The sequence below is a fragment of the Anastrepha obliqua genome, chromosome 1 (assembly GCF_027943255.1).
Source record: "Anastrepha obliqua isolate idAnaObli1 chromosome 1, idAnaObli1_1.0, whole genome shotgun sequence".
Classification (NCBI taxonomy): Eukaryota; Metazoa; Arthropoda; class Insecta; order Diptera; family Tephritidae; genus Anastrepha; species Anastrepha obliqua.
In genome coordinates, this window is record NC_072892.1 from 16703512 (window position 1) to 16728447 (window position 24936).

General features: G+C 36.4%; 1 protein-coding gene across 5 annotated transcripts in view; it reads left to right on the forward strand.

The window, feature by feature from the left end:
• Positions 1–246: 246 nt before the first annotated feature.
• Positions 247–24936, forward strand: part of LOC129252918 (mucin-5AC) — a 124206-nt gene continuing 99516 nt past the window's right edge. Inside the window, exons 1-2 of one of the 5 annotated variants that reach the window (XM_054891083.1) lie at positions 247–313; positions 1799–1825. The gene's annotated coding sequence lies outside the window, so the exon portion shown is untranslated. Of the gene's footprint in view, positions 314–1623; positions 1826–24936 lie in introns of all 5 variants that reach the window. The other 4 variants (XM_054891082.1, XM_054891080.1, XM_054891081.1 and 1 more) reach the window with 4 other exon arrangements.

The window sequence follows — 24936 nt, forward strand, 5'->3', positions numbered from 1 at the left end:
TGCGCGCTCGGGTTCATCTACGCTGCTCGGAGCATCTGCAGTTGCTGGTGTTGCTTTCTTGCTGGTTTGTTTTTCGCATTGTTTTGACGATTTGTGCCAACGGCATCTGCCAGCGCGTCGTGCTCTGCCTTGTGACCCAGTGCGAGCGCATGGGTATATGTGTGTGTGTGCACCTCACGCTGGCTGCTTGTGGCGGCGGCACCTTATGAATTTTTATGCCCAAATGTGCATGAATGAAATTTCAGTTCTTGATTAAAGTTCGAAACGAACGGTTGTGCGATTCCAATAGCTGCGGTGTGTGGCACGTTATAAAGTAAATATATTTGCAAATTGCCATCGACTGTGTTTTTTGTTTTTCTTAAAACTGCTTACACTGCTGTGTGTGTTATTTGTGTGCAATGCTATTTGATGTGGAATGGATTTATTTTTGAACAACTGGTTTTTTTTTAATAAAAACAAAAATCATATTTGGAATCAAGAACTATTTTTTAAACAATTTTTAATTTCTATATGTGCGCCAGTGACCCAAATTATATTTTATCAACCGGCCAACACACCACAAAACCAGACCACTCAACCAGGCTAAGCTGATGAGCCTTTGATTGTTGTGCCCTAAAATGGAAATGTAGAAAATGAAAAATCGCATTCTGCGCAAATGTTAACAAGTTTTCCTTGGCAATAATGTTTGCAGCGCCTACAACACAGCGCAATGCGAGACCGAAGCAGCATTGAAGCAACGCCAGCAGCCAGCAGTCAGCAGCAGCAGCAGCGATGCCACAGATTTAGCCTGCTGGCCGGTGAATTGGCAGACAAGAACGCTCCCCAATTGTATTGCGGTCGCGTCTTCATCGTTTGGCGCTCGTGCTAAAGTTGTTGCTGTTGCTGTTGCCACAGCACCGCTGCTGTTGCTGGTGCATTTGTTAAGCTGATGCTATGATGTTGCTTTTGTACTCGCATTCTCGGTATAACAACATTGGCGAAGTGGTAGACGATTCGCATGCGCTCGTTGTGATCTTTTGCACTTTAACCATTTCACGCGACTCAGCAACAACAGCAACGAAGCAAATAGTCACAAGACCATATTCCATTTTTCTATGGAAATTTACTTATTTTTTTTGCTAAAGACTTTCATTCGCTTTTGATAAGAAGTTGCAAGAGCAGTGTTTCAGTAATTGAGCGAAACTTATGGCGAGTTTCCCAACCCTTTTGGAAATTTTTTCGTTAGTTACAAAAACCTGATGTGGCTTTACTGCTCTGCCTTTTCTTTGAAATCGTTGCTGTGGTGCAGATTAAACTTGACTTTTATGCAAACGCATACATACATATTTAAATATCAAAGGCGTAATGAGATTATAAATAATAATTGCAGTATATCTCGTTTTCTCACATACTATTTTCCACCATTTCGGTATTTTTCAAAGCCACGCACAAAAGTTTTTCTTAGTAATTCTGATATTCATCAAACATTGCGCTGTAGCATCTATGTTTCTACTATTCCCACTGTGCTTTTAACAATGCAAATTTATTTGTGTTTATGTGTGTCTGTATGCCTTGCATCTTCACACTAACACTTGCGTAACAAATTTACAAAAATTTTAATAATCACAAAATCAAAAAAAAAAGTTACGAACAATAGAGGACCACGAAACAAAGCGACGAATTATTCTTTTCGCGCAAAAAATAAAAACACTTTTTGTTTGCTTTGTAAAGTGTGGGCGTGAGAAGAGTTTGAAAATTTTCGATATCAAAACAAAAAAAAACAAACAAGATTTATTAACAATATCGGATGATTTTACAGCTAGCGGAATATATCTAGAAAACCAAGGTGAGTTCAAATTGATTCACGTTTGTATTCTTTCTAGCGTAAGCGACCCCTCTTTAAGTGAAGTTTTACATAAAACAAAACAGAGTTAAATTTCAGACAAATTTATTTTATCTCCTTCAAAATATGACCCGTCTGAAGCAACACACATGAGCCAACGTTTAGCCCAGTCCTCCATGCACCCCTGGTAGGCCGACGAAGGGATGGCCTTCAGCTGCTTCGTCGCATTCTCTTTGATCTCCTCTATTGACTGAAATCTCCTTCCACGAAGTGGTAACTTTAACTTGGGAAACAAAAAGAAGTCGCATGGGGCTATATCAGGTGAATACGGTGGTGTTTACTTGGGGTTTGGTCAAATAATCCAGCACGATATGGGCTCGTCATCATCATGCAAAATCCAAGAATTGTTTGCCCACATTTGCGGCCGTTTGCGACGTACAGTATCTCTCAGACGCTTCAAAACGGATAAATAATATTCTTTATTGACTATCTGGCCCGAGGGAAGGTACTCATGGTGCACAACGCCGCCCCGGTACTTTTTGATCATAGGGTACCTGTAATAGGCTACGCTTTAGTGGGCTGCCCGTTATGTGAGGTCTGGCAGAGCTCTTACTTAGGGTATAACTAGTACCCTTGGAATGTTCGCGAGTTTAAGTTATCACGGTAGAACATTCAGCATGGAAATGCCCACTCAACTTTTTTTTCCTTGTTCACTTCTTGACAAAACTCTTCCATCGTACACGGTTCTGGATTTTGCGTTGGTGGTTACTCGCCTAAGCAGCGTTGGGAAGCGACTACTCGCAGTCTAGACTCAGGAGGACATGAAGAAATAGAAGCAATTCGCGGCTTTGGCTTAGTTTACAGACACAGTCGGCTTAGCGAAAATACAATATACACCCACTATTCCAAAAAAAAAAAAAACCCGAACTTTTTATCAGTGCCTATTTTATGATAATTGAATAAAAGATAATTGAATCTTGGCGCTTAGATACAAATTTTACAAAAAAAAATTGTTTCTCTATACTATTTTCATAAATTTAAATGTTTAAATTAAACCATAAAGGTTAGCTATTTTGAAACTTTCCTCTGATTTTAGTAGCTCCTCTGGAATCACATCGCGCCAAAATTTCGCTCATAATTCACTCATGAGTTTTCTAACCTGTACGATAAAGCAGACTGTGGAACAGTACTTGCAAGTTGAAATAAATATCTTGAGGTTAGGTTAGGTTAGGTTATGGTGGTAGTTTCTGTACGACCAACACATTTAGACCTTACAGGTCCAGATATATCCCCCAACTTTCGAGATATCCTCTCTTCAGAGGCTCAGGAGTTCCTTTGCCTTTTTCTTGTTTATTTACGGCCATTGTAGTCCAGCTGTTACGCATTTTCTTCATCTCTCCATGTCTTATTAGCCACATGGATGGTAATGGTAATGATAATGGTAATGGTAATGGTTGTACGGGTTAGACTAAGACCTTTATGCACTGCGACCAGATTGATCTATTATGCGCCCCTAAGTATGATACTTAATTTTAATTATTTAGTGTTGCGAGGAATCGAATCAGATGCTTAGGAGGGAGTATTTGTAAGACTTCATGCTCTGGTGGGTACGAGGCACAGAATTCTGTGTCTCCTGTGACCTAATGCTTCACAATTGGTTCCATGGACTGCTTTTCATCACAACAGAACCTGCATGAACTGGTGCTAGATAGTCCTATTGCACTTAAATATTTATTACAGGCAAAGTGACCTGAAAGTGCTCCACAGAGTAATCTGAGACCCTTTTTATCTAGGGTTAGAGCAGATTTTGCTCTGTTGGCATTGAAGTTCAAAAACTTTTTGGGGTGATTTGCCCCATGGATGATCTTATTCTTAATTAATACTTCCCTCGTGGCCATAGGTGATCCATTAGTATTTCTATCCCTGAGCAGTTGAAGGATAGTACCTTTCCTGGCTAGGTCATCGGATTCACAATTTCTTCTCATGGGATAAATAGCCTAAAAAATAGTTGCAGTGGCCTCTACACTGAAGCAAATATCTGAAATTTTTACAACACAGCCTGGTTAGGAGTACTACCATACATAGGTAAGTTACGAATTACCTGTTAGGATGATCTCGATCAAATATTTCATGCATCACTGCAACCCTTACAGGTCATTGGAAGGTAGCGGATCATGCAGCCTGACTCAACCTCCCGTTCAATCCAATCTGCGGAAGCTGTCAAGCGGAAGAGGTGAAGGAAAGTCTTTTCCACTACTTATGTGCATGTCCAGGGCTAGCTAGGGCACAACTTCGCTCTTTCGGTAAACCTTTCCTACAGGAAATTAATGAGATTTCAGACATCGAGATAAAGGATTTGCTGCTATACTTGGACCTCACAAGATGGATCTGACATAGAAACAAAAAAAAAAAAAAAAGAGGAGAGCAGTGTAGTAAAACGGTGCTGGTCGCTAATCAGAATTATTTCAGTAGAAACACTCATCCACTTCAACAACAACAAGGACAACCATACCTAGGAATTTTTTTATTAATTTTTTTTTTAAATATCGTTTAAACTACAATAAAAACCACATAGCTTGAACTTTCAAACTTTATGTAAAATGAAAAAAAAATTACAAATTTTCATGAAAATTTCGAGCTCTGTCAGAATTTTAGAAAATTTTGGTTATGCTGGCCGTTCAATTTGATTATAATAAAAAGGCAGTTTAAGGTGGCTGAAAATGCGCGTCGACTTTTTATAATTCTTTTAATTTTTCTAATGAATTAATTTTAATAGTTTAAACTACAACAACGAACATATAACTTGTAATTTCAAACTTTGTGCAAAATTAAAAAAAAATCACTTAATTTCAAACTTCTTTCTCAGAGGTTAAGAAAATTCTAGGTATGCAGCCTGTTCAATTTTGTTTTAATAAAAAGACAGATTAAGGCAAGGCGAATCTATTTAAGGTGGTGTTGGTAAATCAGCTGAGTTGTTTTTTTTTTTCTTTCGCCGTGTCCATGTGGCTGTCAGCACAGAATAAAGCAAGGCGAATTAATTTTTTGTTTTCTAATATACTTCGCCAATACCTTGCCATGACAATCAACCGTACAAAACATTGTTGTTGGTCTAGTGCCACCACCTTGAATAAACGCGCCCTGGTTTAAGGTAACTGAAAATTCTCTTTGATTTTTTAATAATTTTTTGGTTGACGATGCTATGCATTTTCTTTCATGCAAAGAATGCTACAATTTTTTTTACTCGTGTAATGGCAAACTATAGAAGACTGCCGCGAAGAACAATCAATGGTTTAGGCACTTTTAACTTGCACTTTGTAGTAACAAATTTCAATGGCTTTTAAAAGTGCTTAACCGAATTTTTTCTAAAAATTTCATTTAACAATTTTGGAAATTTTGTTGAGAATGTGTAAGATTTTTTTTAAATTTTGTACAAAGTTTGAAAGTCTAGGTTATTCAGTTTTTTTGTCCTAAAGCGTGTTTTTTTAGAGGTTAGGTTTTCCAGATGAAATAAAACGTATATAATTTAATGTTATGGCCAAGAATTTAGCTTTATTATAAAGATAAGGGTTTGCCATTATGTTTTAAAATAGATTTCGGGCAAGTGGCCGCCGCGGCTGGCTCGAATAAATTCCAGCCGAGAGGCCCAATTTTCGACCACTTTTTGTAGCAATTGGGGCCGTATGTCAGCAATAACGCGCCGAATATTCTCTTCCAAGACGTCAATCGTCTCGGGCTTATCTGCGTAGACAAGCGACTTCACATTGCCCCACAAGAAATAGTCCAGCGGTGTTATATCGCACGATCTTGGAGGCCACGCCACAGGTCCACGGCGCGAGATAATGCGCTCACCAAAAGTTTCCTTCAATAAATCGATTGTTGCGTTGGCTGTATGGCATGTAGCGCCGTCTTGTTGGAACCAAAGGTCGTCCACATCAACATCGTCCAATTCAGGCACGAAAAAGTCATTAATCATGGCTTTATAGCGCTCTCCATTGACTGTAACATTATGGCCGGCTTCATTTTTAAAGAAATATGGACCAATGATTCCCTCTGCCCATAGAGCACACCAAACAGTGACTTTTTGAGGATGTAACGGCGTCTCAGCAATGGCTTGTGGATTATGTTCCCTCCAAATGCGACAATTTTGCTTATTGACATACACATTCAACCAAAAGTGAGCTTCATCGCTGAACAAAATTTTCTTCGATGCATCGCGCGAACCGAACCATTATTTTCGTAATAAATTTGCACGATTTGCAAACGTTGTTCAGGTGTAAGTCTATTCATTATGAAATGACAAACCAAACTGAGTATAAATCAAGTGACAGCTGTCAAAAAGACCATCTACGAAAAAAGTAGTGCCAACTTGAAAACCTAACCTCTAAAAAAACACCCTTTAATAGAAACTATTTTTGTCTGGAAAAATAAAAAAACAATTAAATAAAAAAATAAATAGTCAAAACTTTGCAACATATTTTGTTGCTATTATTGTGAACACAACTGTACATATGTATAGTTATTGAATAGCTAATAAAAAATGTTAAGCAGTTTGTCTGAAGAAGACTAAATGCGCGTCTTATAAGTTTGGCTGGCCGCTGGAATCTAAAGCCTGATTGCCGCTGCATATCAACTGTTCACGTATGGTGTACATAGAATATTTCCAAAGGCATCATGAAGCATGATGAAGCTTATGCTATAATTCCGCAACGATTTGGAATTTGTTGCAAAAAGCGTTGGTCTACGTGTGAGCAGGGATAAGATGAATTATTTTCTGCATGTGAGCTATAATCTGTATTTTGAACACATTGCCAGACATGGCACTATTGTTGGTTACAATATCGAGGTGGTGAAAGATATCTCCTCTTTGGGGTGCAGTGTAAAAATGGAAGATATCCTTCTTAAAGCAGCATTTTGTTTTCTCCAGATTACTTCTTTAAGGATACTACAAGGCTACTCCAACGTACGCTATTAGATGGTGGTATTCCATTAACGAAGGCACTTTCCCAAAGAGGTGGAAGAAGCAACCACTTGTGCTTCTACCCCAGGGCAACAAAAATCCTGGCGAACCCGAGTCTTACCGACCAAAATGTCTAGACTAGACACAATGGGGAAAGTGCTGGAGAAAATTATTTGCGACAGGTTGTCGTCTTTCGCTGAGGATAAAGGTATTTTATCCACATACCAGTTTGGCTTCAGAATATCCCACTCAACAGTGGATGTTGTCAAATGCGTGGTAGATTTAGCAAACAGAAGCTGTGGTAACTCTGAACATTATAAATGTTTTTAACACAGCAAGCTGGCAGCGTATATTAGAAACCCTCGCAACAATAGGGTCGCCTAGTTATATAATCAGAATAATTGAGAGCTATTTCACTGACCGTAAACTGAGGTTTAGAAGTGACAAAGGTGTTGAGGAGTTTATCGCATCAGCAGCGGTTCCTCAAGGATCAGTTCTGGACCCACTGCTGTGGAACCTAATGTATGACGGGTTTCTAAGACTGGATATGGCCCATAGAACTAATTTCCTTGGATTCGAGGATGACATCGCGGTGGTAATGGTAGCAAAACATATCCACGAAATTGAGAGGATTGCCAGCGAATCATTAAGCAGGATCAAAACTTGGCTAAGGTCTATGAAGCTGGAATTAGCTGAACATAAGACCGATATAGTTCTAATAAGCAGCAGGAAGATAGTAGAAATTATAAATGTATATTTTGGGTCCGTAACCATTAGTTCAAACCCCGCTATTAAATACCTAGGAGAGTTGGTTGACAGTTGTTTAAACTTCAAATCGCATCTGGAATACGCTGTGAAGAAGGCATCGAGTGTGCAGTCCTGTCTGTCGCGAATCATGACAAACAATGGCGGACCTAGCCACAGCAAAAGAATACTAAATACTTTATATAGCAGGGTAGTCAGCTAGGTTCTTTTGTATGCTGAACTGATCTGGGCTGATGCACTGAACTTGAATAGCTTCACCAAAAAACTGACAGCCGTCTATCGGCCAAGCGCTTTGCGGACTATCTGCGGCTTCCGTGCAATTTCGGACGATACTTCCTTCGTTATAGCAGGACTAGTCCCTGTAGACATTTTGGCGAAATAAATGCAGAGAGTGTATATCGTCCCCTTAGTATTAAAATAGCCTATAAATTTTTTGATGTTTTGAGAAAATGAATTTCAAACTTTTTGTCGAAAGTAGCTCTCACTCAAATCTCGTTATGTCTGTAAATATAATATTTATTATATTTTGACTGACGTTTTGATCCACTTTGTGGAACTAGAAATTGACAAAATTTTGACCACATATAAAATCGACGATGGAGAATCCAAAAATTCAATAAAAAATAATAGCCTATGAGCACATAGGCTATTGTTATACTAAGGGGACGATATAAGCCTATCTGAATACGAAGGTAGACCACGTCATAAAACTATTGCAGAAGAAGAAAGGCGTCATGCGATCGCCCACTGGCAAGAGCGGTGGAACAGATCGCCAAAAGGTAGATGGACGCATGGGGTAACATCCATTCTTACGACGTGGTTAGAAAGGAACCATGGGAAAACAAACTTCCGCCTAATCCAATTTCTTTCAGAGCACAGAGTATTTCGAAAATACTTCCATAGATTCGGCCATGACAGTACCCCATACTGCCCAATCTACTATCGGGTTAGCATTGTACCAACTTGTGTTTATGGAAGGCTGTTTAGGTTGATCTTTTCCAGCCGGTCGTGGCTTCTGCTTCCCTGAGGAATCTGGCATAAGATGGGCTCCCCGAGTTCGTTGGTTTCCAGAGTTTGCCATTACTTATGATGTTGGGCTAGAATATTCTGTACATTATCATCATTGTTGGTGAAGCATTAGAGTTTCTGCGTGATCGTTTTCGAAAGAAGCTATGCTTCACTTCTATACAGCGGCGCCCACTTGAATTGGTACGCAAATGAGTCCATCTTCATTTTCCTCCTAAAATAATTGTTTAAAAATAATGTGTGCAGGAAGAAGGAAGTATTCGATTAGATGAAAGTTCGGCAGGTATGATGAGTTCTCAAAACTCCAATGTAACTATTTCTTTAAAGTTTCCTATTGCTTAGATCTGAAATGGTTGAAGGGAGTGCCCACATTTTATGCTCAATGAGATGCTGATGAGTACAACTTTCTCTCAACAAACTGCACTTAGGTTGGCTCAGTAAGTAGGTGCCGGATCAAGCAATGACTAAGTGATGCTCAGCGCATTCAAGATAGGAATTCTATAAGTGATTGCTGGCAATTGTCAGGGTAGACAGGCATTGATGTATGTAGTTGAATGCAGCAAAGCTCAGCTAATTCGTACGAAATGTTATTGCCGGAGAAGGTGACGATGAAGTGAAAATATTTTTCAGTAGTTGGCAAACGTGAACAAAGACCAATGCGCTTTAAGTTGAAGAATTATAAGAGATACAGAGCGATGTATCAGCGAGTAGATTACATGAATGGCACAACATTTAAACGATTGAACCTTATGCATACAGCTAACAATGAAGAGCAAGTAGAGTAGCGAAGAGTAAAACATATTTCGAACAAAACAAATTTCCAACATAATTTCGAAAATATCATGCGTTGTTGAGAGATTTGGTAGAAATGATGTTCAACAAGATTTTTGATTCGTTATTAATTGCGCTGTGTGTTTGTCATTAATTGCACTTTTATTAATGGGGAAATTAAAACGAAAAAAGCAACAAAGTTGCTGAACAACCATACATATAAAATAAAAATAAAATTTATGCCGCACAATACATTAGCTTTTCCTAATCCAGGCTTCCTACGCGCATAACTGACTTTTGATTGTGAAAACGCAAAACATTTGATTGCATAGTTGCGATAGAGTTAACTAAGTAAGTATTTACAAAAAAAAAGCATTTCACTTTCTGGCATGCCTACTACTGTAAGAAATATGTGATTGCATTCATATATATATACAGGGTGTCCAGTGGCCGAATTGGTAATTAAAAGCTAAATTAGAAAATAATTACTAAAGATGAAAATTTGCTTAAATAACAATTACAAATAGGATAAGTGCGGATTTTTTAAATTATTTCCTTTAAATGTTGGCCGTTATGTCGGATAGACTCTTGGAATCTGGACTCCGTATTCCGTGCCACTCGCTGGCGAAGTGATATCGGGCTGCAATTAACCACACCAATTTAGGTGTGGTTTACATTCAACATCGGCCCTTGAAATTTAACTACCCTTTATAAGCTCAAAAGTTTTAAGGCGAACAAAGAAATAATTTGCTTTCATGGCAGAAAATCTTGATGCTAAAATGGTGCATTATCAATTTTTTGGTCACATGTCAGCCTATGCGGCACAAATCTTGACTTGACCTTACGAGTCACTCGGTTTAATAAATTGAAATAAGAATTACTTCGTGGGCAATAGTTAGCATGGCAGGGATGGAGCTTTCGCTATGGCCAATATATTCTCATTGTATCATCAAAGCATAAAAATATATTACTTTAGTTTTCTGCTATTCGAAATTATGTTTTAAAGCAATGCCAAGCACACACACACACACACAACCAAACACCTTTGCCACGCTTCTACGCTTCTTCGCTTCTTTAGTATCGCACCACCCAAACATAATTGAAATTTAATCACTTCCGCAATAGGCAAGTAACTTTTTGAAAATTATGATAATAGGCAAATAATTAAAGAAAAATTCAAAAGTAGAGTATTTATATAAGCGTAATGAACGCTTGAATAAAAAAAGATGCACGCAAATGACAAAAAAGTAACGACTTTGCTTTCGACTTGGACGGAAATCAATGCAAACAGAGCAAATGCGAGACTTAACACATTGAAAAAAAAATATATATATAAAAATAGAAATACGAAAAGCATACAAATACAATAGACTTTTTTGCATTGTGGCAAGGCAATTAAGTAATTGCTGATCAATTAAATTGTGCAAAAATGAAAGTGCAACATTACCGCATAATCCCTATTTCGTGAGTTAAATCGCGCTTGCTAAAGAAAAATTCAAAATTGCGAAAATTCAAAAATTCAATAGAGTATTCAGCGGCGATGCACCTTTTTCTATTAGCAGGAACTGCGGGCTGCCAATTTCTATTGTTGAAAAATTTGCAAATGCTGCCGCTGGTTTTACTTTTCTATTATTCTCAGCTTTTCAAAACACTACGCCAACATGAATAGGTCAATAAACCGAAACGATGAAGCAAGAAATTATTTATAATATAAAATAACTGAAAGCACCAAATGGAAAGGAAAAGAATAACGAAATAATGAATAGCCAGCAGAGGTGCTTATGTAATTTATTTGAGTAAAAAAAGCGAAAGTCATCAAGCTGAAATTAGTCGTAAATTTTTTAGCTTAATTTGCAACTGAGACTTTTTTATTTGTTTTGTTTTTGTGGTTAATTTTGAGTTTAAAGTGGTCAAAGTGGGGGGTGCGAGAAGTCGCTGAGCGACTTAAGCATTTGCGTGAGCTTAAGCGGTTGACTAGAATTGATTGGATTTGAACTATTAACCTAGTTTTGATTTAAGCTAAATATATAACAGAAACTGAATATAGTGAAGTAGTGAGCATTCAAAGCTAAGCTCAGCTTAAACAGGTTACTGGTAATGGAGGTGCATGTTGCTAATTGTAATTCTGGCGAAATTGAGAAATTATGCACAAATAAATTTTAAAAAATCAATTTTTAAATTTAATATAATATTAACTTACTTTTAATCAGTTCGACCGCCGAATCTCGGCAAAACACCAAAACGAAGAAACAGTTTTTTTCTTAAAGCGGGCGCCCCTCAGCAGACAATGGCAAATCTCCGAGTGTTTTCCTGCTATGAAAAAGCTTCTCATAAAGAATATCTGCCGTTCGTAGTCAGCTTGAAACTGTAGGTCCCTCCATTTGTGGAATAACCTCAAAACGCACGTCACAAATAGGAGGAGGAGCTCGGCCAAACACCCAAAAGGGCGTACGCGCCAATTAGATATATATATGTAACCTCTTAAGTATTTTGTAGCCTACTACTGTTCAAATACCCCATTTTTTTAATCTATTAAGATTTTTTAATTTGATTGAATAATAAATCTTAAATAAAAGATATTCTCAACTGATTCCATGTCAGCCATCCGTGTCCTCTTCACCATTGTTAAAGAGAAACTGTACAATTTCTTTCTTAAAAGAAGCGCAAGACAAATGGAGTTCTATTTCATTCTATTTCCACTACATTTTTTTTTTTTTTTGTTTTTTTGTGGATGAGGTAGGATTCAAAATGCCTTCACACTTAGATCGACCGTCATCTCCTGCGTCGTGTAGTGAGGCCACTAAAACGATCTCTCCTCCCCTTCTGGGGAGACACCCTTCCCGCAACTGCTATCTATATTACTTCGTGAGGGCCCAGACCGCCTTCCATAAAGAACCAATTCTATTCACCCATGTCTGGGTCGGCGATATTTGTAGCCAGCTTTCATGCTATAGGATCGTCTTCTTGTGTCTATCCGCTGCACTGTCTTGAGGTCTATCTTTTTTTCCGCAGTACGTTTTCGATGTATTTCTTTACCGCGTTCCAGTTGTCCTCGCGTTCGAGCATTTTGCTGATTATGTTGCTCGGTGCGATATCGCCAATCTGCTCCCTCAGAGCATTTCTTTCCGAGCGAGCCATCTGTAACAACTAAAAACTTGTGTTCGGCGTCATGACTCAGCTCTTCGTAGTAAATGCTCTTGGAATGGGTTACCTTGCCCATGTGGTATAGATATCTTCGGAAGTAGCCGTGGCCTGAGAGGAACTGAGTTAAGAAGTAGTTTGATTTGCCAATTGATGGAATAACTTTCGCCGTCCATCTGCCATTCTGTTCAGTGTCCCATCGGCTTTGCCACCGCAGCATGGTTTGGCATCTCTGCTCTGTGAAGCTAGTGATGCCGTGTTTCTTTTTGTAGTCCCACGCATCCATTCGTTCTCGGAACTTGAGGTCGACAGGTATTTGCCCGCTGATCACGATAATTGCTGCGACTGAGACTGAGTGCTGCTGTTCGTTGCTCGACTTGCAGTGCTTTGCGCTTGGCTTTGCAGTTAGCAAAATTCTCCATGCCTCGCTGCTGTACAGGAGAATTGAGCTTGTGGCCGCCATTATTAGTTTTCTTTTGCTCTGTGTTGGTCCACCGATGTTTGCCATTAATCTACTTAGCATACCCGTGACCTTTACTGCTTTGGTAGTTGCATGCCGTATCTGGGCCCAGAAAGTCAGCCTGCAGTCAAGTTGAATACCTGAGTATTTCACTACTTTTTGGGTCACTAAGGACGCGTCACCTATTTGTATGCTGGCCTCGAGTGGCATGTGACCTCGTGCCATACGGATGACTTCGGTTTTATGTTTGGCAAGCTCGAGGCCATGGTCCTTAAGCCATATTTGCGTCCTTATCATGACTTGGTTCAGCTTCCTTCTAGCGTCCGCAGTGTCCCGAGCTGGTATGACCGCCGCTATATCGTCCGCGTATCCCACTAGATATGTATCTTCTGGCATTTCTATGCTAAATATGTCATCGTAGCTCTGATTCCAGAGATCGGGGCTGAGAATAAATCCTTGAACTGCGCCAGACGTTATCGCTTTTATTTTCTGACCATCTGGTTTGTCGTACAGCAGCATAAACAGCATTGGATGGATGAAAATGATTTTTCTTCCTTTAGGTTTTGTAATCATTTGCAGATAGAGGTCTTCATTATGGTATCAAAACGGCACTTTACTGATATAATACTTGTAGTGTACCCGTGGTACTCTTGCCATCTAACCTTCCTACCCAGCTCATTTGGCAGTATTTCAAACAAGTGCAGCAAAAGCTCATCTCGCAGCTGGCTGTCATAAACTTTCAACACCTACAATCGGATAAATATGGTATGTTTTTGGGTAAAGCATATACCCTTTTGGGGTTTTGTTAGAAAATGCTAGGCCACAAACGAACATCACTTATAGCCGTCCAAAAATACGAGAACTATGAGTGGTTGAGTATTGGAGATTTTATTTTAGTCGAGTTAGAATTAACATATTAAATTTGGTAGACTAATCTTTCTGAACATAAATTAATATGTATAGGGTTAATTGGTATAGGGTTAACACCTCTTGTGATATCCAAAGAAAAGTGCTATATTTTAATATAAATGATCGGATGTTTATTTCATTATAAAGAGGAAGGTATGCCGTTAATAGTGGAAAATAACATCAGGCAAATGACCATCACGAACACGCTTACAGAACAATATCCCTTTCATGAAATTTTCCATAACCAAATTGCAAAGTGGCTACCCTACGACCTCGATAGCCTCACGAGTTCCATCTTTGCCTGGGCTGTTGGCGTAGACCTTCTCTTTCACGTGGCCTCAAAGAAGAAAGTCACAAGGTGTTAAATCACAAGATCTCGTTGGCCAATTGTGATCACCTCTTCGAGAGATAACACGGTCCGGAAACTTTTCCCGTAAAAGATCAATGGTTTCGTTACTTGTGTGGCACGTAGCGCCGTCTTGTTGAAAATAAACGTTGTTCGGATCAATACCATCCAATTCCGGCCATAAGAAATCGTTAATCATCTCTAATCTAATCTAAATATCACCTGTTATTGGAAAACCCTTTATTAGGAACTGGAACTGTCTCTTTTTTCTTAGATTCACAGTCTGTGGTGGACCATAGCTTTATGAACAATCCTCCTCCTATACAGTCTCTCTCTTGCCTCATTTCTCCAATTACGAAGGTTCATCGCTTTTAAGTCTGCTTCGACGTCATCAAGCCATCTCTTTCTTGATCGGCCTCTCTTTCATCCTCCAATTGCATGCAAAGTAAGCACTCTTTTTTGGATTATTTCGTTGGCATTCTTATTATGTGGCCAATCCATCTAATCTGCTTCGAACGTTCGACTAAATTAGTTACGCTGCTATTTATATGGATTATTACTTTGAGGCGTGATTTTTTTTTTAAATAATATTAGTTTGGGGAAAAAGAAATGCATTATTTTTGTGTAAAATTTTTGCGTAAATGGTTTAACCTTTTTAATGATCGATCTTTAGCGCCTGGGCAATGCTATGACTACTAATATGCCAGTCAACTTCAATTATTTCTGTGATTTTATAGGCATTTAATTTTGCTGTTCGAACGGGTAATAAGTTAAAGTAACAGAATTTTATTTTCTTCAGTTCGAAGGCTCACTACCGAATGTGTGAAAATATGATATTTCAGCAGTTTTGTTGCTTAGTTAACCTGTTTCACCTGTTGTGCATTTCCTTAAACTACTCAAAAATTAATTATTTTGCATTTAATAATATATAATTTTTCCCAAGGCATTGCATAAGCTCAGTGAATGTTAGCTCAACTTTTTTGTTTTGTCGTTTAGTAGTCATTTTTAGCATAGGGCTTACGGTGGCTCGGCATGTATTTTAAGAGCAAAGAGTTAAACTGACAATCATCGTTATTTATGATAGACACCCATTTAATATTTTACGGTGTAATAAAATGTAGCGCGCAGCAAACAATAAAAATTCAAATAGGAGTATATCAAATTGCGATATGCACAATTTTAACGGTACATAGGTATCAAAAGAGCATATAATTGTTTGAGCAAAACAACAACCAAAGCAACGCTAAGGCTTAGAATAATAAAAGTGCAAAGTAAGATGATTTTATAACCGACAGCGAAATGAGTTGCTGCAACACTTTGTTGTTTGTTGCGCTGACGCCAAGAGTTACCCTTTTGTTACTTTTCCGTACTTTTGTAAAATTCAGGTTTATGGCTGAAGCGAAATCGCTTCACCTCAACTAATTTTTCTGCAAATAATTTTTTTTTTTTTTGTGTGGAGCTTTGTTGTTAAGATCTATTGAGGCAGACGCGACACAGGAATTCAATAGCAGGAGATGCAGCTTCAATCGATGTGCAGCAAAAGAAAAAGTTATGAAATGTAAAACTATGAAAAGCAGATGTGAAGATGTGAAGGTGAAAAAATAAAAATAAACAAAATTAATTTAGCAACGCCTCGCCTCAGTGTGGAAAGCACATCTCTTACTTGGAGGTTGAAATCGCAAGTATGGCAATTCTATCAGTAAGAAGGAAAAGGTGCTGCTGTATGCAAGCAACACCCCAAATGTCTAAATGTTTTGGGTGTTAGTCTCTAATTTCTTTAGTCTCTAATTGCGATGCACCACAAATGTGAATTTTCGAAAGTGACCAAGTGGTTTTGTGGCTCATAGTGAGGATAATTCATACGCAAACTCAGCGTAAGTAGTTCTACAGCCATGGCTTGGTCAAGTTTGTTTACAGTTATCTAGCAAATTTTATTTAAATTTATCACCGAAAAAAGTTCACTTGATTTATTAATGCATATTTTTATAGACTTATTTCGTTTTTGGCTGAATACTTTTTTCTATTTTTTTTTAATTTTTTTTTAATTTTTTTTTAATTTTTTTAAATTTTTTTCTTCAATAAACTTTGTCCCACAATTTGAGCAACTTTTTCACAGCTGACGTAATAGTGCCAAACATTCACCTGATTCTATACGCGCATATGTATGTATACAGTTGAGAAGTTTAGAATACCCTGCCTTGTGTGTGTGTGTTAGAGTGTGAAGGCAGAAGACAGAAGACTTAAGCAACAAACTTGTTTTGAGTGCTGCCACATTAACATACTAATGTGTGAATAAACTTGTGCGAAGACTTGCTGCAGTTGACAGTTATATGCGAGTGCAAACATAAAACGTGTAATGGTCATCGTATGGGTGTGTTACAAGCAGAAGGCGCGGCGAACAATTCCATAGAGCAGCAGAAGAGTCTAAACGAAACTGAAAGCGTGAGCGTTTGGCAGCAAACCTTTCAATTCTTTTCATTGTCGTCGCTGCACGTATTGCGTATTGTAAATTTGAAATAAGAATTCCGCATGAATAAGTCAACTGGAATCTGTCTAATTAATAGCTCCCACATCTTTCTGCTGACGGCTACTGGCAGTATTGTGCTTGTGAATGACAATAAATAATAGAAATTTAATGCAATTTCGCTGAGCAATTAATAAACCGACAGCTAGCGGCTAAAGTGAGGTAATGTAAGTGGATTTTCATACACACAAACAACAACAATAATGTTTAATGCAACTGCAAATGCTTAAGCAGTGCAAGATTCAAGTGGCAGCGATTGAATTTCATGTTCAATTTCAAATACAGTCAGCGTCAAAAGAAAGTGTATACCATATATTGATAAGTTTTAACTATTAATTTACTTATTTTGCAATTTCACTTATCTTCTTTATATATAAAAATGAATGTTTGTCTGTATGTCATCGATGTACTCAAAAACTACTGGACCGATTATTATAAAAATTGGTATATATATGCATTTTTCCACGGAGAATGTGTGTGTAGAATATGCTCATTGATGCCACTTGCCACCAGGTGCCGCTGCAGAGTAGCTACTTCTGCCCCGTTCAACCGATTGTCATAAAAATGAGTATGACGAAAGAGAAGAGCACGAGCAACGGGCATCAAGGTTGGAAAATCTTCGAGTACACACCTCTGAGACCCGTTTGTTTGAATCGTCTGAACAACGAGAAGTAAGGTTAGAAACGGATCGAATACATACTAATCAGACCCCTCTTCTGAGGCAACTGAACTACGGGAAAGAAGGCAGCAAAATGCTCGAATAAGCACGGCTCGATCAAGACGAACACTGCACGCTGATTTGAATCTTAGTGCATTCCATTATGACAGTAATAATGATTACAGTCTTCATGCAAATGTCGTCATTGGAAAAATGGATAAAATTTGCATGTATTGTAGTGCACTTAAATTTAAAAATGAAACACCTGAAATGTGTTGCGCCAGTGGAAAAGTTAAGCTACCAGAATTACATTTACCACCCGAACCACTGTCAACGTTTCTATCTGGTGTTAGACGTGTGTCAAAGCATTTCTTGGAAAATATCCGCTTGTACAATTCATGTTTCCAAATGACATCGTTCGGTGCAACGAACATCGTGAGCGAAAATTACATGCCAACATTCAAAGTCAAAGGGGAAATTTATCATCGTGCCGGATCGCTTCTACCATTGCCGGACGCAGATCGCAAGTTTCTTCAAATTTATTTTATGGCAAAGAGTGATGAACAAATTGAACAACGATGTCATTTCAATGAGGGCACTAGATGGTTTAGAATGAATTGAATATTTGTATACTGATTTTTTTTAAATTTTTTATTTTAGTTGTGGGTGTAACAACGCGCGCCGGGTACAGCTAGTGTTTTTATAAAAATTCTGTTCATACTGCAATAAAAACCATATAAAGCAAAGTTTCGTACTTTATATAAAATTTGTAAAAATTCCACAAATTTTCATCAAAGTTTCGAATTTTTTTAGAAAAAAGTACAAGTTTAAAATAGTTCGAAAATCGAGTTGGTTTTTGACAATTTTGTCTGCTGACAGTGTTGGGTGTTTTCTTCCATATAAAAAACTGTGAAAAACTAAGAAAATGAACAAAAGCGCGAGCGAAAAAATCTCCAAAAATCAGTGTGGTTTTTGACCTACTTGAACTTTGCAATTTACCACAACAAAATTCAATGGGCTGTAAAATTGCATACTTGAATTTTTTTTTTCAGAAATTCTGAGTAGAAAGTTGGAAATTTTGATTAAAATTTTCCAAATTCTTACAAATTTTGTACAAAGTTTTAAACTTTGCTTTATATGGGGTTTGTTGTAATGTGTTTTTATAAAATAATAACTTTTTTTTTTCATTTAGCACCTTTATTTGTTCATAGAACAATAAGCAAATTATATAACATTTTGCCTAAATAACTTGCATTATTGATCTCCAGTGAGCTATTTACATATTTACATAATAAAGTTAAGAAAAGCATTTTTAGGGGAATATGAGTGTATGACTAATTTCGATATGGAAGGTCCAAAACGTGAAGTCTTTTAAGTCTACGGATTTTATTGGTTTTATCTAAAAGTATAATTGCCAGAGAATTTTCGTGGTAGCTGATCCTGCGTAAGTAGGCTGTGCTAAATCTTTCCATTTCATCTTTTATTTTACTGGCTTTGTTAGTGATGAACCAGGCAGCACTTGTAATAAGTCTCAAAGTTTTCGACTGATATCTCTGTACGATTTCTATATTTTAATTCGAGGCCGTGCCCCAAAGTTGAATGCCATAAGTCCATAATGGCTGTAATATAGCTTTGTACAATAGTAATTTAGTTTCTAGGTATAGTGGTGACTTATGTCCAAGTAACCAAAAAATTTTTTGGTTTTGGTTTTCAACTGATTAATTTTTGCTTCGATATGGGCTTTCCATGTTAACCATTTGTCCAGATGCAAACCTAAAAACTTAAACTTAACGCTGTTACATTTTGGAATCGCACTGCCATTAATTCGCAAGAGAGGGCAGTCATAATTGAGATTAAAAATTAAAATTAAAAGTCAAAACTTGTCAATATGTGGCGTACACTTTTTGTTGACGCTGACTGTATACACACAATATATATATTCAAATACTTGCAAATACACATATACACATGAATATAAATAAACATATCTATACTTAGATATATTTTTGGAATAATATCACATTAGGGTGGTTCAATTTGTGTGCAACGAATTTTTCGACCTCGTTCCTGGCAAATTCAGATTCTACATGGCATTCTAAAAAAAAAGTTCATTGGAACAAATGAAGCCTATTTCGTGTCCCCCAAAATTTGATAAGCACCTATATTTAATTAATACGAAAATAGAGAGGAGCTTTGGCAATGAACGTAGAAAGTAGAAAAATGTAAAAAGAAATTAATGAAAGTAAGAGATATACAATAAAACTAAAGTTGTACCATAACACTAAAAAAATACATAAATACCTGTAACATAACAATTGTGACAACAAAATTTGGGATTCCACAAACAAAGTAAAAAAAATATTTTTGATTTAATAAAACTTTTACTTTAATTTCTATATAAAAAAACAAAGATCTGTTTTTCTTTTTATTTTGTGTAAGTCTTATATGAATTGCAAACAAAAAATGGTTTGTTTTTGTTTATTTTTTGGAAGTCTTAATTCAACAATTTACGTTAAAAAAAACAAAATGTTTTTATTTTCTGAAAGCCCTAATTTGATATACTTAAACAAAATTGGATTTACAATCATTTTTTTTAAGCCTTAAATTGATTTACATAAAAAGTTATTGTTTTTATATTCTGGGAAAGCCTTATTTTGAATTACATCTAAAACAATTATTTTTTTGTTTTTTGGAAGCCAACATATTTTGGTGAGTCTGGTATTCTTCATTTGACTTATATATAAACAATTTTTTTTTTGCAAGCCTACGTAACTACAAAATTTGTTTTTTTATTAAATTAAAAAAAAAACAGTATATGTTTTCCCGGAAGCCTAAATTTCATTCATATATAAGAAATATTTTTATTTTATTTTTATTTTATTTACATATAAAAAAATTTTAGTTTTTCTATATTATGGAAGCGATAATTTGACTTGCATATAATTTTTTTGTTTGAAGCTTAATTTTGATTTACGTAAAAAAATTATTTTTTTTTATATTTTGTGAGAGCCTTAATTTGAATTACATAAAAAAATATTTTTTTGTTTAATTTTGTGGAACCCTTAATTTGACTTACATATAAAACATTATTTTTTATTTTTTATTTTTTGGAAGCCAACACTTTTTTGTTTGTTTGGTAGGCTTGATTTAACTTATAAATAAAAACAATTATTTTTTCAAGGCTACGTATAAAAAACTTATTTTTTTATTAAATTAAAAAAAGTATTATAATTTTTTTCGAAGCCTTAATTTGATTTATATATCTTTTATTATATATTTTGTGGCAGCCTTTATTTGATTTAGAATAAACAAATTATTTGTTTTATTTCTTAGTTTTTTGAAGCCAAATTTTTTTGTTTGTTTGGTAGGCTTCATTTGACTTATATATAAAAAAAATACTTTTCTGCAAGCCTACGTGTACAAAACTTATTTTTTTATTAAATTAAAAAAAAGTATTATATGTGTTTTCGGAAGCCTTAATTTCTTTGATATACAATAAACTACTTTTATTTTATTTTTTCGAAGCCTTTATTTGACTTACATATAAACAAATTTTTAGTTTTTTTTATATTATGGCAGCCCTAATTTGACTTGCATGTAGAGGAATATTGCTTTTATTTTTAGTTTTACAAGCCTTAATTTGACTTATAGAAAACCGATTTTTTTATCAAATTAAAAACAAAAATATTATATTTACATATAAAAAAAATTACATGCCACATTTTTATCATAATATTGTATTAAAAATTATACATAATTAGCTGTGCAGTCTTTAAATTCAATTCCTTAAATAAGTTCTTCAGATAAGAAATACCCAGGAACAACTTTTTATTAAAAAGAAAATAACAATAACATTTATAGTACTTAAGTAACGGTTAGTTCTCATATTAGGTAGGCAGGTATAGCGGTTGTCGGTTGACACACCTAGGCCTATTGTAGGCCCATTGTGATACCACCAGGATGGTCCCCTCTCCTCACTCTACATTGCCCTCATTGAACCAATCTGTGGCTTTAATATATCTAACAAGGCTTGTTATTTTTATATTGGCTACTTCTGCCAAGTTATTCAGATAATTTTTTCCTAAAATATTGAACCTTCTGCTATCCAGAGCCATGCACCCCCATAGAAAGTGTTCTATAGTCTCTTCTTCTTCAAAGTCGTTACAGCTTCTGCATTAGTCGTTATTGGGTGCTCCCAATCTACTGGCATGTCTGCAAATCAGACAGTGCCCTGTTAGGACGCCAAGAAGATTTCTCATGTCCTTCCTGTTCAATTTCAATAGTCGGTTTGTGAGGCCCGTGTTCCATTCTGACCACGTCATTCTATTGGTGCACAAGTTAGCGACTGGGTCCATAGCCCGTTGACAGCTCTGGTAGTGTGTTTGTCTAAAAGAAACTTACAAGTTGCTAAAGGTATAGATATGTTCGCTTTGTCTGGTTGGATCGGTAATATGGTGCCCAATCTTGCTAGTTCATCTGCTTTGCAGTTGCCTTCTATGTCTCTATGACCTGGCACCCAGAGCAGGTTTATTACAAAATACTGTGATAATTCTGTCAAAACGTCGATACATTCTTTTACTGTCTTCGAGTTAATATTAGAAAGAATCCAAAAAAGGGTGTTTACTTTGCGTTCAATTGGAGGGAGACAGAGAGGCCGACCAAGAAAGAGATGGTTTGATGACGTAGAAGCAGACTTAAAAGCGATGAACCTTCGTAGTTGGAGAAATAAGGCAAGAGAGCAACTGAATTGGAGGAGGATTGTTGATGAAGCTATAGTCCACCACAGACTGTGATGCTAAGAGAAAGAGAAAGAGAGAGAGAGTTAATATTAGGCGATTTTAAAGCTTTCAGGGCCGATGGACTATCTGAAGATAGGTTTATATCGCTTGTGATGAAGACACTTTTATTTACGACTAGCAGGCCTTCCCTGATAGCCAGAATTTCAGCTTGAAAGACACTACAGTGAAGGGGTAGCCGGAATGAGATGTTGACACTCATTTACTCAGAGTGAAGACCTCCGCCTATTTGTTCATTTAGCATGGAACCATCAGTATAGATACTGATTCCACTTCTATTGTCCAATATCCCATTGTCAAATCTTCTCTCGTTGAGACAGTTGTGGTAAAGGATGTGTTTGCATGCAGCTCTACTGAGTTACGAAAGTCTGTCTTTTGATGTGAGGGGTATTCGTCTAGTATTCTTGTTTGACCACTTCTATTAGTGGCTAGGTTAGAAGGTTCTCTTAATTATATTAACTTCTCTCATATTAACTTCATATTAATTAATGATAGCCTCTTTTAAAATTTGGAGGCTCAAAATTGAATCTAGAACTTTGCACTCTGGAACTTTATTTCTAATGACTTTTTGTTGAACCCGAGTCTACAAAAAAAAAAAAACCGCCCGCCCTAATGCTCATATACCAATCTGTATATACGTGTTACATGTTGGCTTCATTGCGCAGCCTGTGAATTATCTGGCAAGTAAATGCATTGGGGATGCGCTCCGGTGCTTTTCCATTGCCGCCGCCTGTTGTGTTATATTTCACTTGAAGTTGGTTCGAGTTGAATCTATAGCGTTCGCTTTAATTTATTGGCTCGTTTGATTGCAGCATTCAATCCAAATCCATTTCCTTTTCAACCAAACGTTTCAGTTTAATAGTACGAGCGTGCATGACTAAAGCGGCGGACAGACAAATCGAATTGTTGAATGCATTTCGAGATCCATTGTAGTGCATTCGAGTTAAATTGTATCCACAAAAAATCGTCAGACCACAAACGACTGATTGCCATTTGACCCTAAGTGCCAACCATGATTTGCGCGATAAAAATAAGTTAACCGCAGCGCATTTGTTTGGTGTTAATGTAATTGTTAATCTATGAAATTTTCTTTTATTCGTTGCCTGTAAACACACACACACACATGTGTAGTGATACTCAGTGATTTAGTATGGCCAATTTGGGAATTGAGTGTAAGATCGTCGGTTTGGGCAATGTCGCACTTTAATAGTTGCATTTTGCACATTAGGTGTGCAAACACTTCGCTAACAATGCCTATTGTGCATGGTTAGGTGTTGATTTCCCTTTCAGCGTAATTTAAAAAAAAAAAAATTGAAATGGGTGATAAATTTTCGGTGCACTCCAATCAATTGTAGACTTGTTGTCGATTACAGCCCAAATGGTTGACTTTTACTGTCTACTGATTGAGATAATTGTTTAAAATTAATGGCCTTCGGCTTTTTACACACTAGAAAGTAATTGTAGGGAAAACCTGTCTGGAAAAACCTTTAAGGCCGCACGTTTCATTGAGGTTTACAGTTTATATGTATGTAACTCTCAGCAGCCTATGATCAACAAGACTTAAATCATCTACATTTAAAACTGTCTAATCGGTTAAAGTCATGGCTTCAAGTGCATTTGTTAGTACTTTGTTCTGTTGTAGGGAGACTTAAGGCTTCGATAGTGGATTTTTCAAAGACTTCGTATTTGAAACTTCTCCATGAGCTTCTACTGCTTCAATCAGATTATCAAGTGGCAAAAGTGACGTTCATTATGATTAAAGTGCAGAGAAACACACAGATATATAACCTGGTACTTCTGATACTCCATAGAAATTCACCCTGGCAGTAATGATTTAAATACCTGCTAAGGTAAAAAAGACCAAAATTTAAGTTTCCAATTAAGTTCCAAACTTGCTTCTATTTTCGTAACTTCTTTTTGCCATTTTTTGTACTTTCGTACCGTAATTTTTTTTCTTAAAGAATAAGAAAAAAGTGCGTTTTGTTATACAAGATATAATTTTTTGATTAAAAGATTTCTTAATCCTAAAAACACTATTTTTCCTTATAAGTCATTTAACAAAAAAATTTTCTCTCATGAAAATGCTATTTTTTGTAACAAAAAAAATAATGAAAAAATATATACAATGTCGATTAGTGCCAGTTTTACAATGAAGCAGGCAACAAAAATGGCTTTATGAGCTTTCAAAACTGTAAAAACACAATTTTTCCAATCAGAGGCCCGAAGATATGATGATTTTCAATCTTTTTTTTTTTTGCTAGTCAATTACTTTATTTTACAAAAATAAAAACATAGCATTAATACATCATGTTTCGACTTAACTGTAACAAATTAAAAAAAAATAATAATAATTGTAAAAGTTGTCGCTGTTTGTGTGCAGCCCATTTCTCCAGAAGTGCCTTGCGCTGATCATCACAAGTCCTTGGAGATTCATCTAAAATCAATCGGACAAGAAAAATTAGTTTTATTAATAGATAATCTTGTCGAGAAAAAAAAACCGACAGTTGCTATATTACTATACCTAGTTTGAAAAAAAAATCGAAATTTTTGAAAAAAATCCTTCGATTAGGCAGGAGTTTTTTATTGTATGTTTTTCAAAAGCAGTATAAATTTTATTGAAATCTACCAGGCGGTTTTTAAGTTACTGTGATTACCAGTTCAAAAAACATAGTTTTGAGAAAAACGCATTTAAAGTTTTGCTATCGAGCTCCAGAGCGTCCGAGCGCCCTTTTTTAATTGTTGAATAACTCGAAAATTATTA